Source organism: Manis pentadactyla, chromosome 4 (genome assembly GCF_030020395.1).
Source record: "Manis pentadactyla isolate mManPen7 chromosome 4, mManPen7.hap1, whole genome shotgun sequence".
NCBI classification, from domain to species: domain Eukaryota; kingdom Metazoa; phylum Chordata; class Mammalia; order Pholidota; family Manidae; genus Manis; species Manis pentadactyla.
Genome location: NC_080022.1, coordinates 137,598,459 through 137,611,491, shown reverse-complemented (window position 1 = coordinate 137,611,491; position 13,033 = coordinate 137,598,459).

The following is a 13,033-nucleotide window of genomic DNA, read 5'->3' as shown; positions in this document are numbered from 1 at the left end:
GCAATCAGTCTTCAGGAGAATTTAACTATCTCCCTCATCCTTTCCAACATCTCCCTAACATAAACAATATACCCATAATGTTTTGATAACCAGAAAATGCAGCAAAAATTACTATCTTGTTGCATCATAAAAATGATCATGAGAGTGCTGCCTACAGAGGAGTCAACATGGTTGGGAGAGTCAGGTGAGTCTCAGGAAGATGTTCAGGGCTCTGGAAGGCTGGGGGGAGCTGAAAGCAGCGGGCAGCCATGTGGATTCCCAACTAGAGGGCGGGGCCATCGGGTCGGAGGGCAGGGACTGCTCAGGCGCAGTGGGAGATGTGGCTGTAAGGGAAGGCTGGACCCAACCCTGAAAAGCCCTGCATGCCAGGAGAGACACAGACTTGACCTTGAAGGAGACAGGGAGCCATCAGGGCCCATGAGCTGGGGAGACCTGGATCAGTGCTGAGCTGCAGATGGACCGCTCCAGCCACAGTAACCCAGGAGATGGTGGTTGTCACAGTGGGTGAGATGGGAAGGGACACTGAGCTGCAGTGGCAGGCGTGAAGGGGGACAGATGCAAGGAGCAGTGTGGGATTCTGTTGGGGCAAATAGTCTGAGGATGTCCAGGAGGCCGAGGGGTACAAGCAGGAAGCCATGCATTCAGACCCACCCCCATTGAACCTCCAGCCACAGGCTTAGTTTCAGCCCCACTATCTCAGCCCTGAGCTGCCAGAACAGCTGCCTGACTATACTGTCGTGCTCCCCTCCGGCTCCCTCCCAGCCAGTCTGCCTGAAGCACCAGGGGGACCTTGGAGGAGCAGACGAGTCCTGGCACCCAGCTAACACACAGATCTGGTACAGTAGGTGCAGGGTGAGGCTGGAGAGTCTGACATTCTGGCAAGCTCCCGGGTGATGGCCATACTGGAGGCTCATCCTTTGAATAGCAAGATTCTGAAAGCCAAGTCTGGTGGCTGTTGATGTAAAACTTTTCTTCAGTGGTACCCCCTTGGCCCAACCGTTTGGGTCCCAAATGCTTCATAAGACTCTGAAGGACTGGTTCTGGCCTACCTTCCAGCCTATGTCCATACGTCTCAGACCCTCCATCCCTCTTCTCTCCAGTTATACTGAATCGTCCTTCTTCACTCCTTTCCACCACACACACACACACATGCACACACACACACACACATACACACACACACACACACACAGAGTCTCTCTTTGCCTTTGGAAGCTTTCCTTATCCCCCCTCCCCATGTTCCCACTTTGTAGCATTTGCTACTTTTGTAATTACAAGTTCTGTGTCTTTCCTCTCTACTGGCTCATGGTAGTTCATTCAATATATTTCGACTGAATAGGCCTGAGCCCAACATTCAACCCTAGAATGTGTGACTCCAAGACCAGTGACGTTTCGTGATCTCCCCTTTTCAGGTAGAACTCAGGAAGTCCACCTGATCAAGGCCTACCCTCCACATGTATTGAACATCCAAACACAGCCTCCAGTATCTGATTTCAGGAGCCCACCCAGGTTGGCTGTCCTCATCCAAGAGCCACCTGGCTCCTTCCCCACTGCTGAGGCCACTTAGGTTCTGATGTGCTCTGGTCCTGAGTCAGGAGCTCTGGGAATGCTGGTCTTACTCTGATCTGGAATCCCAGAACCTGTAACTTCAATCCTGGTGTCTTCTGAGAGTCAGCACCACCTTACTCCACAGCCCAGTGACTACCTGGTCCACACAGCCTGCAGGCCACTTGAAGGGCCCAGCCGGTCTTCCGGTCTGGGCTCTGTCATCTCTGTTATCAGATCCAGGCTGGAGTCTGACTGAGTCCTAATCTCATCACTCACCCAGTCTTCTAGATGGCTATTGCCTGAGCTCTATTCAAACACTATGTCGTCTCCAGCTGTACTAACTTGACACCTGTTGGCAGCCAGGGCGATCACCATCTTCTCCAGAGTCAATATCAAGTTGATCAGACTTTAAATCCTCTCCTCACTGATAGCTGGACATTTCTCCTGCTCTTATCCCATCCCCAAGTTGGATTATCACAGGATATTCCCAGTGGCTTAGTTGAGGGCTCATATTCAGGCCCATTACATTAGGTTGTACAGATGAACTGTGTCCTTGGAGCTGTGCATATGGTGGCCTTGAACCCTAACCCTCTGGCTTTTCATAAGCAAAGACCAGGTTAGCATGAAGCTAGGACACACCTCCATATGATTATATCAAGTCCCATTGAATCAATCCTGTGCTCTCAGGGGTTTGATTGGTAGGTCATTGAGATAAAATACCAGCTGAAATGAGTCCGTTGTGCCTCCATAACACACTGAGAGTTCCAGATTCTCATCTTTTTTTAGGGACCACAAACCAGTGCAAATAACCTCTTTTGAGTCTGGGAAGGGCATGAGAAGGCAGGAACCATCATTAGGGAATCTGATGAGGAGCTGATTACTGCTAACCATGCTGAATTTTCCTTTTAAATTATTCATAAACACAATTTTAATGTTTGTGTCCAGGCAGCCATCTAAAAATGAAATAAGCTGATGCAGTTAGCAAAAATCGCCCTTTCAGAAACACCAAAACTGAATTTGACAACTGATTATTCTATGAATGAATTTTTTCTGATTTTGTTATCTCAGGGAGACTCTGGAAGCTTCTGATGAAAGGAAAGAAGGGCAGTCTGCATTCTGCTGTTATTTAACCCTGTGCTCTGCTGATCCAAGGTGTGGGCCTGCTTATCCCTGTGGCTCTGAGCCTCATCCCTTATTAGCATAACCCTGAGGCCTGAATTCCTTCCCTTTACCCCAGGCACTGGGTTCCCTGGAGTCCTCTTGGTAAAATGTACAAGAATCTTGCATGTGGCCCATCAAAGAGTACTTCTGTAAACTGCTGGTAAGAGAAAATTGAGGCCTTGCCGAGAGTCATACTTTGAATCAGCAAATCTCATATGTGGGTTTATCCTAAGGAGATAAATGACATGCTCAAGAAGATAAAGGCATGGTTTCCAGGGGTTGGGGCCTGGGAGGGATGAATAGGCAGTGCACAGAAGATTTTTAGGGCAGTGAAAATATTCTGCATGATACTATAATGGTGGATACATGTCATCATATATTTGTCCAACCCGTAGAATGTACAACTCCAAGATGAACCCTAATGTTAACTATGAACTTTGGGTGATTATGATGTGTCAATGTAGGTTCATGGGTTGTAACAAATGCCCCATTCTGGTGGGGATGCTGATAATGCGGGAGGCTATGCATGTGTGGGACAGTTTAAGTATATGGGAAATCTCTGTACCTTCCTCTCAATTTTGCTATAAACCTAAAACTGCTTTAAAAAAATAAAATCTTTCTTTTTCATAAGGTTGAGGGCAAAAGAAAGCTCAACAAAGCATTGTCTAAAATAGCAAATGATAGGTTGAAAACTGTCAAGTGATCTCATAGAGTTTGAGGAACAAACATTGGAATTGCAGTCATACCAAAGAGGAGCGAACCTCATAAATATCCCAAGATTTTAGCTGGAACCTCTGAAGGGCCACATTGAGGGACTAATGGCAAACCAGCAATACAACAGACTTTTAACGATTAAAACCCAGGTTCAAATTGCCACATAAACAGAATACAGGAGAAAATTTACATAATCACCTCAATCAATTTAAAATGCAATAAAATCCAATATCCATTTGTGACTAGAAACCTATAGAAAATTAAAAATCAAAATGATGCTGCCTTAATCTGATAAACCTACAGCAAATATTACATGTAATTGCAAAATATTAGAAGCTTTTCCCTGGAGTTTAGGAGAACTTTGCCATCAGAAATATTCTATTCTATATTGTATTAGAGATCATAAGTGCAATAAGGAAAGAAAATATTTTTAAATGTATAGAATTAGAAAGGAAAATATTAAATTGTCATTTTCACCAAAGATGTAATTGCATTCATAGAAAATCCAAAAGAATCTACAGATAAGTTATTAGAGTAAATACATGAATTAAGCCAGGTTGCCAAATACAAAATCAGTGTACAGACAGAAGTCAACCACATTTCTATATGCTAGTCACAAAAATAAAACAAAAAATGTTGAAGTCTACTACTAATAATAGCCTACAAAAATCAAATACTTAGATAGGAATCTAATAGAAAATTTGAGAGACTACTCTAAAAACTATCAACTATCATTGAGATAAATTTTAAAAGACTTAAATAAATGAAGAGATATACCATGTTTATGGATGGAAAGACTCAACATTATAAAGATATAAATTTTTCCCAAATTGATTTACATAAAACCAAAAAAATGGATAAGACAATTGTAAAATTTATACAAGATTAAAAGGGTTAAGAACATCCAAACAACTGCTACACTGTCAAATATCAAGATTTTAAGAACAAAGGTACAGTAATTAAGAATGCTAAACTTAAAAGGAATGATTGATAGACTACATTCAACATCATTTATCAAATGGCACCATAAGAGAGTAAAAGGCAAGCCAATGTGGGAAAAGATGTTTTCAACACACATGACTGACAAAGAACTAACATAGAATATAGTTAGCACACCTGCAAGTAAGAGATAAAGATAATAGAAAACTAGGTGAAATATTTGCTTTTAAAAGTAAGAGCTTTTAAAAAGAAGATATTTAAATGGCCAATAAACTGAAAATGATTCCAAATCATTGGTAATCAGGCAAACACACATTAAAACCACTGTCCCCTAGTTAGTCTAAAATAAAAAAGACTTTCAGTACTGACTAAGATACGGAGTCACTAGATGTTCTTACACTGCTCATGGGAATAGAAACTTGCACAACTATTTGAGAAAAGAATTTGGCAATATCTACCAAACTTGAAAAGATATATACCCAATAACCAGCAATTCCAGTCATAGGCATATAACCAACAGAAGTGCCTACCTACACCTATAAAAGACATGTAAGAATGTCCATGGCAATGTTACCTATGATGGGCAAAAATTATAAACAATTCCAATGTCCCTTAATATAATAGCCATAAATAGAATGAATAAATAAATTGTAGTATATTCACAGCATGAAATATTAAACAACAATGAAAATATACAAGCAACTGAGATACACAGTAACATGGGTGAATCTCACCAACAATGCTGAAAAAAAAAAAAAAGACAGATGCAGAAAAACACATCTTCTATCATTCATTTATATAAAATTCAAAATTAACCAAAACCAGCCCATGGTGTTGGGAGTCAAGGTAATGATTCTTGCTACATGCAAGAAAATGAAACTGGATTATTGTCTAACCCCTTACACAAAAGTAAATAAAAATGGATCAAAGACCTGAATGTAAGTCATGAAACCATAAAACTCTTAGAAAAAAACGCAGGCAAAAATCTCTTGAAAATAAACATGAGCAACTTTTTCCTGAACTCATCTCCTTGGGCAAGGGAAACAAAATAAAAAAATGAATAAATGGGACTACATCATGCTAAAAACTTCTGTACAGCAAAGGACACTATCAGCCGAACAAAAAGGCATCCTACAGTATGGGAGAATATATTTGTAAATGACATATCCAACAAGGAGTTGACATCCAAAATATATAAAGAACTCACATGCCTCAACACCCAAAAGGAAATGACCCTATTAAAAAATGGGCAGAGGATATGAACAAACACTTCTCTGAAGAAGAAATTCAGATGGCCAACAGGCACATGAAAAAATGCTCCACATCACTAATTATCAGGGAAATGCAAATTAAAACCACAATGAGATATCACCTCACACCAGTTAGGATGGCCAACATAGAAAAGAATAGGAACAACAAATGCTGGTGAGGATGTGGAGAAAGGGGAACCCTCCTACACTGCTGGTGGGAATTTAACTAGTTCAATCATTGTGGAAAGCAGTGTGGAGGTTCCTCAAAAAACTAAATATAGAAATACCATTTGACCCAGGAATTCCACTCCTAAGAATTTACCCTAAGATTGCAGGATCCCAGTTTCAAAAAGACATATGCACCCCTATGTTTATCACAGCACTATTTACAATAGCCAAGAAATGGAAGCAACCTATGTGTCCATCAGTAGATGAATGGATAAAGAAGGTATGGTATATATACACAATGGAATATTATTCAGCCATAAGAAGAAAACAAATCCTCCCATTTGCAACAACATGGATGGAGCTAGAGGGTATTATGCTCAGTGAAATAAGCCAGGCAGAGAAAGACAAGTATCAAATGATTTCACTTATCTGTGGAGTATAAGAACAAAGAGAAAACTGAAGGAACAAAACAGCATCAGACTCGCAGAACCCAAGAATGGACTAACAGTTGCCAAAAGGAAAGGGACTGGTGTGTGGGAGGATGTGGGAGGGGAGGGAGAAGGGGAATAAGGGGCATTATGATTAGTATATATAATGTGGCAGGGGGGCATGGGGAAGGCAGTGTAGCACAGAGAAGACAAGTAGTGACTCTGTAGCATCTTACTACGCTGACGGACAGTGACTGTAATGGGGTATGTGGGGGGGACTTGATAATGGGGGAAATCTAGTAACCACAATGTTGCTCATGTAATTGTATATTAATGATAACAAAATAAAAAATAAAAAAAAGATAATGATTCCCACTGGAAAAAAGTGGGAGGGTGGGTACACAGTAGATTTTTAGGGGACTGATAATATTCTCTGTCTTGATCTGGATAGAGCTTATATGGATGTGGTCACTGAGAAATTTTAACAAACTATCTGTAATTTGTGTACTTTAATGAAGAAATGTATTCCAATAAAGTAGTCTATATATATATTAAAGAATATATGTAACATTGACCTGGAGGCAAGGGGAACAGGCAAAGAGTAGAAAAAGGAAAATCTTAGATACATTGTGGGATTGGTAGAAAATACACGGGTCAGGTGCTCAGCGCTGTGAGGAGGCTATAAAGGGAGAGGTGGTGGGGAGAGGCTGTAGTCTCTCCTACCTTCTCCTCTACATTCCAGGAGATGAGGTTGTCAGCCAGGCTCTTACCCAATTGATACCTGCCACAAATCCTTTATAACTTGTTCTTTGGTGAGAATAAACTTACACATCCCGATGAATTAATGATCATTTTATTGCCTTGGGAGTTGAAGGGATTGTTTCTTATTTTCTGCTTCCTTGGCTAAATGTTTCACCATGCTGTAGTCCAAAACACAGTCACTATTAAAAGAGGAAGAAAAATCAATAAAGGACTTGAGTTTAGTGCGCATGATCTGATGACTTTCTACCATGAAATAGTATCTAGAATTGGAACCCAGAAAGTGAAATAAATCACTGAGCACATGAAGATTTTGTAATATCTTGCCTCACCACTTCCTCTTTTGACCTAACTTCTTCTGATCTGAAAAGGCTGTCTGTCTCAAAATTACACCAAAACATGCAAGTGCATGCATGTACAGTCACATTCACACACACACACCGGCTCCCTGACTCTCAGCCCACTCTTCCCATCATTCCCTGCTTCCTCTGCAGCCATCCCTTTGCTGAGTGACAAATTCTTGCCATGTTCTTGGCCTCAGTTTCCTCATCTGCACCATGAAGGAGCTGAACAAGATACCTCTCCGGCCCCACCTTACTCCGACCCCAGAGCATGGTTCTCTGAATCCCCCTGACTCTTTTGGAAGCAAACATGTAGACACAGGACAAAAGAGGCAAAGCTGAAGCCCTGTGATCCTGTTAAGGATGCAGTAAATTGAACTCTGGGTGGAGAACAATCAGTCTGGCTCCACTGTGGCCCCAGTGTGGCCTTGTGGTTTTTGCTTTATTCTCCAGGCATTTCCAGGAGAAACTTCTCCTGTCTACAGAAGGTGATGCGAAACAGGCAGTGAGCCTTTGAAACAACTGCTCCACCTCCTCGCCACCAACACTGCCTGGGCCGTCACAGCCCCCAAGGTAGTCTTCCCGCCTCTAGTTACCACTCTTCTTCCCTCACTCATTCATCCTTTATAATTCACATGGTCCAGTGACAAATCCCAGAGCTTGGAAAGAATCCCCACAAGCCATCAGACACAAGTGCCCACCTTAGTGCAGCAATATCTGACTGTTGGCCATTGATATTTGTCATTTATTTGGCAGCATCAGTGGCCAGGGGCTGCACAGCCCTCATGAGGACCCACCCCAGATGTGATGTGCTTTGGGCAAGGAAGAGCTGGCCAAGCCCTGAGGTTGCCGAAGTATCCAGCAGGCATGGTCATACAGCCCAGGCAGCCCCCTTTGCTGCCGACTGTGGCTTCTTATGACTCCCCTCTCCCTCCCAGGAGCCAGAGAAGCCAGAGTTTAAAGAGACTAAGGTTCCTGTGGCAGCTCCAAGGATTGTTCTGAGTGGCAGCTGCCAGCATTCCTGTGACTTTCATGACTATCTGCATTAATGCTGCACTTGGCCTCGGTTCATCACATTACCTGGCTTCCTTTCAGCACAGGGGCTGCTCAGCGAAGGGTGTAATTTCCTAACTCTAATGCATGGCAAGGTTTCACTTAAAGGATAAAACAAAATTACCTTGGGAGGAAGACACTGGGAAGTCATAGATACGACTTGGTCCACTGGGACATTCAAGGCTGGGGAGACCAGAGAGAGCACGTGAGTCACTCGTGCTTCCCTGTGGCTTGCACTTCCTAGGTCTATGGCCAGGATTGGAGCTCAGCAGGGACGAGGCTGAGGCAGTCTGGCTGAGTCAAGACCTCTGTGGTCACAGCGTGTGACTCTCCTAAACTGAACTGGCCCTTTCATGGCTGGAATCTATGACCCCAGGTACATTCACACCATGCTCTAACCACTGAGCCCTTGGGGCACTTTTCCCTCAACAGGTATCCTTCACAAAGGTTGGAGCCTTCCACAGCCTGCCCAGTCACTGGGGGCCCAGGGGCTGAAAGTAGTGCTGGGACTTGCCCAGGGCCAAGAGGGCAATCACTGGCCTAGCACAGAGTTCCCGAAGTAATGAGACAAGCTGCAACACCAGTGGCAAAGAAGGGATCCCACCATCCACCCTGACCTCCCTCTGATGCCACCCTGATGGGCAAAGGAAGCAGAAGGGCAGAGGAAGGGAAGAGCAGGGCCCCTGAGGGAGGCTCCTGCTGGGGAGGCAGTCCCGAGCCGGACCCCAGCCTTGCTGGGAGGCACAGGTCCAGGGCAGAGCATTCCTTGACTGGACCTGCAGAACTCTGCTGGAACCTACTACCAGGAAGACCCGGAGACACCCTGACCACCCTGCCCCTGCCCTCCCTCCTGACCGAGTGACTGGAGCAAAGCTCCTGCCTGGGTGTCTGGATCCTGGAAGGAACTGGCCATCCTCCAGGGCAGCTTAGGAGACATGGCCATCCCTGCGTGGCCACCCACACGAGGGCACACGCCACTGGGGGCTCCCCTGTCCCTCAGCCTACACCAGGCACTGGGAAAGACTTTGGGGCTGACTTTTCAAGGATCCATCTATGCTCCAGGTCACAGGCAAAATGTTTTCATTGTACTAGAAGTACACAAAGGGGTGGGGTTCCGGGCACCAGCCCTGGGGCTTAGGACTAAACACTTGTCTCCATTTCTGTCTGGGGCTAGGGGAGGCTGGATTTCTGGAACCCCCAGCAGACTAGGAATAAAGGGGACCTAGATGGCGCCAGAGTTAGCCCTCTCTGAAGGACTGAAGCGAGGGAGCCAGTGGCCATCAGAGCTGCATTTGGCACCCTCTCCCACAAAATCTCCCTGAAGGGCACCGTTGCCACGTTGCCATCACATCAGTCCTCCATCAGCTGCCTGACCTTACTTTTAGGTAAGGACGGAAGCTCTCACGTGCAGCGGATGAGCTGTGATTAGAGGCAGGGTGTGCCTTTAAGTCTTATCAGTTAATAATCTCCTGATCGTTAAGTTGGGAGGAGTTGGGGTCTACAGCAGAGGAACAAGTTGAGGGAGAGCTTGGAGAAGGGATACGGGTTGCAAAAGCCCAGCATGGCCAGGAACTCCCTCGGCAACCATGGACAGCGCCATTCCTCTCTTCACACCTCCGCTTCCTCCCCTTGCAAACCTCCTTTTGTAAACTAGCAGTGACCTCTGAGAGACTTCCATCTCTGACCCTCCAGGTAAGAACTCCATACACATCAGGTATAAAATCAGATCTGTAGGAAATTCAGACTGCCAGAGGAAGTCTCCTCCATTCCCTGGCCAATTCACCAGAGCTTCAGAGTCTTCAAGCCCTAATGAAAGCATCCTCTCAGAGCTAACTGCCTGTACTTGACCTACCCTATCACTCCACACCCGACAGGTCCCTCTGGAGTGACTGAAGCTTGAAGTGAGGCTGTCTGAAAAGATGCAACACCGATTATTTTGAATATTCATGGAGTGAGTTTCATTCAGGGGGAGGTTCAGTGCTAAGCATAACAGCTGGACGTGCAGGTTGCAAAGAGACCTAATTTTAGACTTGTTTTGACATCTTTTCAGGGTTTAGTCACTGGCGCCTGGGTTAGGAGGAGCCCAGAAGTAGGGAGTGTTGCTTTTTAAAATGTGTGTCTGTCCAGTAACTTCAGATGCACAGAGAAATTCCTGGCTAGAGAGAGCCAGGAGCCACTCTGGAAATCTGACAGTTGGATCTGATATTTCACTCTTAGGTTTTTGTCCAAGAGAAATAAAGATGTATGTCCACAAAAAGCCTTGCACAAGGATGTTCATAGCTTTTTCATGATAACCAAAAACCAGAAACAACCCAAACATCTATCATCAAGAGAATTGATAAGCTGTGGTATAGCCACACAATGGAATATTACCTGGCAATGATTTTTAAAAATCTATTGGTACATGCTGCAATATAGATAAGTCTCAAAAAACAATATGCTAAACAAAAGGAGCCAGGCACAGAAGAGTATCTACCACATAATTCCATTATAGTGAAATTCTGACATAGACAAACTCATCTATTGGAGATCAAAATCAGATTAGAGGTTGCTTGGTCGGGTGGCTGGTGGGGTGATTAACTGGTAATGAATACAAGCGCAGCTTCTGGAGTGGTGGAAATGCCCTCTTTTGGGTTCATTACGCCTCTTCCCCTCCAGGGCTTTTGTTTAAGTCAAACATATTGGTTTCTTGTCCCCATGCTTCCAGTCTTCTCTTTTGGCTCATGCCATTCCCTCTCCCTGGAATACCCCTTCTTAGCCAATCTCTGTAGGCCCAGATGCCTTCTATCACCCTAATAGTTAAAATGTTGTCTTCTCCAAGAAGCATTCCCTGTTTCACCCGCTCCAGTAGCAGTTACCCTGTCCTTACAGCACTGAACTCATAGGGTTTTTTTCCTATCCTCCTTTTGGTCCTGATTACTCTGCTTTTTGTTAACAGTCAGGCATATCTATGACTTAATTCCTTTGCTATGTTGAGATCTTGCTGGCAGCCAGAGCGGTGTGGATTCCAGCTCCCCCAACCCCTAATAAAGGGCCCTCACTGGATGCCTGGTATGTACACGAGGAACGAAGGAATGGATGAAACAAGTCTTGCTCTTTGTTTTTGTGAGACACCGCCCTGTATTGTACTGATGCTTTTCATTTCTCAGCCATATAGGATGTGAGCCACACTGGTCTTTGCAGGAGCATCCTCTGAGCCCCTGGAGAGGGCTGGGTTGCCAACTTCACATGGAGTAATTAGATGACAAATTATCTGCAGCCTCTCAGCTGGGAAACCTGTAGGAGCACAGCCTTTCCATATTCATAGGATTTAATCAAATCTGAAAGCTTGGGAGACCTTCATTGCTTTTGTTCTAAAGGCTCTTATTTACAGATGGGGGAACTGAGGCTCAGAGAGGGACAGTGACTCATTCAAGGATATACTGCACTTTTGTGGATTGGATGCTTATCACCCTCTTCTCATGTTTCCATGGGGAGAGGAACCTTGCATTCTACTCCCCAGGATGGGATGATTGGAGGAACATTTCCTATCCTCCTCTCCAACCCCTTCCTGCAAGAAGAGGAAAACCTTTTTGCAATGGAGAGATGAGGGCAAAGACCACTGGTCAAGCATTGCCTCATTTTTCCAGCAGACTGTACGCTCCTCCAGGGGCTTCCTCCCTGCAGTAGGTTCAGGGACAGGACACCCCCACCCCCACCAAACCGACACACACGCAGGGGAGGCCCTCCAGCCCTCATCGGGTGTGTAAATAAAATTCAGGGAAAAAGGACTTGTATGTTACATGTTGGGTTCAGTCTAAAGTTACTTCATCAATCCACTTATTGGTAATGCAGTTGGTACTGTATTTTGATCTTTGTATGGCTTCTTATGTCTATTCTTAGAGTTCTGATTAATTATCACCTTCACCCTCAACATGGGGGCAAGTAGCAGTGCCTGGGGATACCCAGGCCTCCTGCTGCCCATCCAAACAACTCCCCTACAAGTGAGGTAGGAATTAGGGATGAGAAGGTGTCAGAGCTGGTATCCCAGTTCCTTGTCTGGGTGACCAGATGGATGTGGAAGTTGCTATCTTGGAAAAAATGGGTGACATGGGAGGAGCAAGTTCAGGAAAATGAAAATGAGCTCAGTTTTGGCCACATAGTCTGAAGAGGCTGCTGAGCATTCATGGAAAGGTGTTCAGGATGCAGGTGGAGACATGACCTGGAGATCCCAAGATGGCCCTGAGCTGGAGACAGATTTAGGAGCCATCAGAGCACATGGGTGTGGGTATGTGCCTATGGAGACTGTGCAAAGTGAGTTGAGGACTCGGGACAGGGCCCTTAGGGACTCCAAGTTTGAGTGGAAGGTGGAGAATGAGAAAAACAACAAGACAGTGCTTCTCAAAGGTGGTCCGTGGGCCAACAGTGTCAACGTCACCTGGAAGCTTGTTAGGTATGCAGATTCTCCAAACTTACTGGCCAAATCAGAGACTCTTGACTTGAGGCCCAACCAGTGTTTCAATAAACTCTCCAGGTAATTCTGATGCACATAGAAATTTAAGAATCTCTGGTGTTAAAAGTTGCCTTCTTACACATCTTTGATTAGATTATTTCTAGGTATTTTCTAGGCATTTGGTAGGTTTTGATACTACAATAAAACATTATTTTAAATTTTATTTTTCTGTTGTTGCTT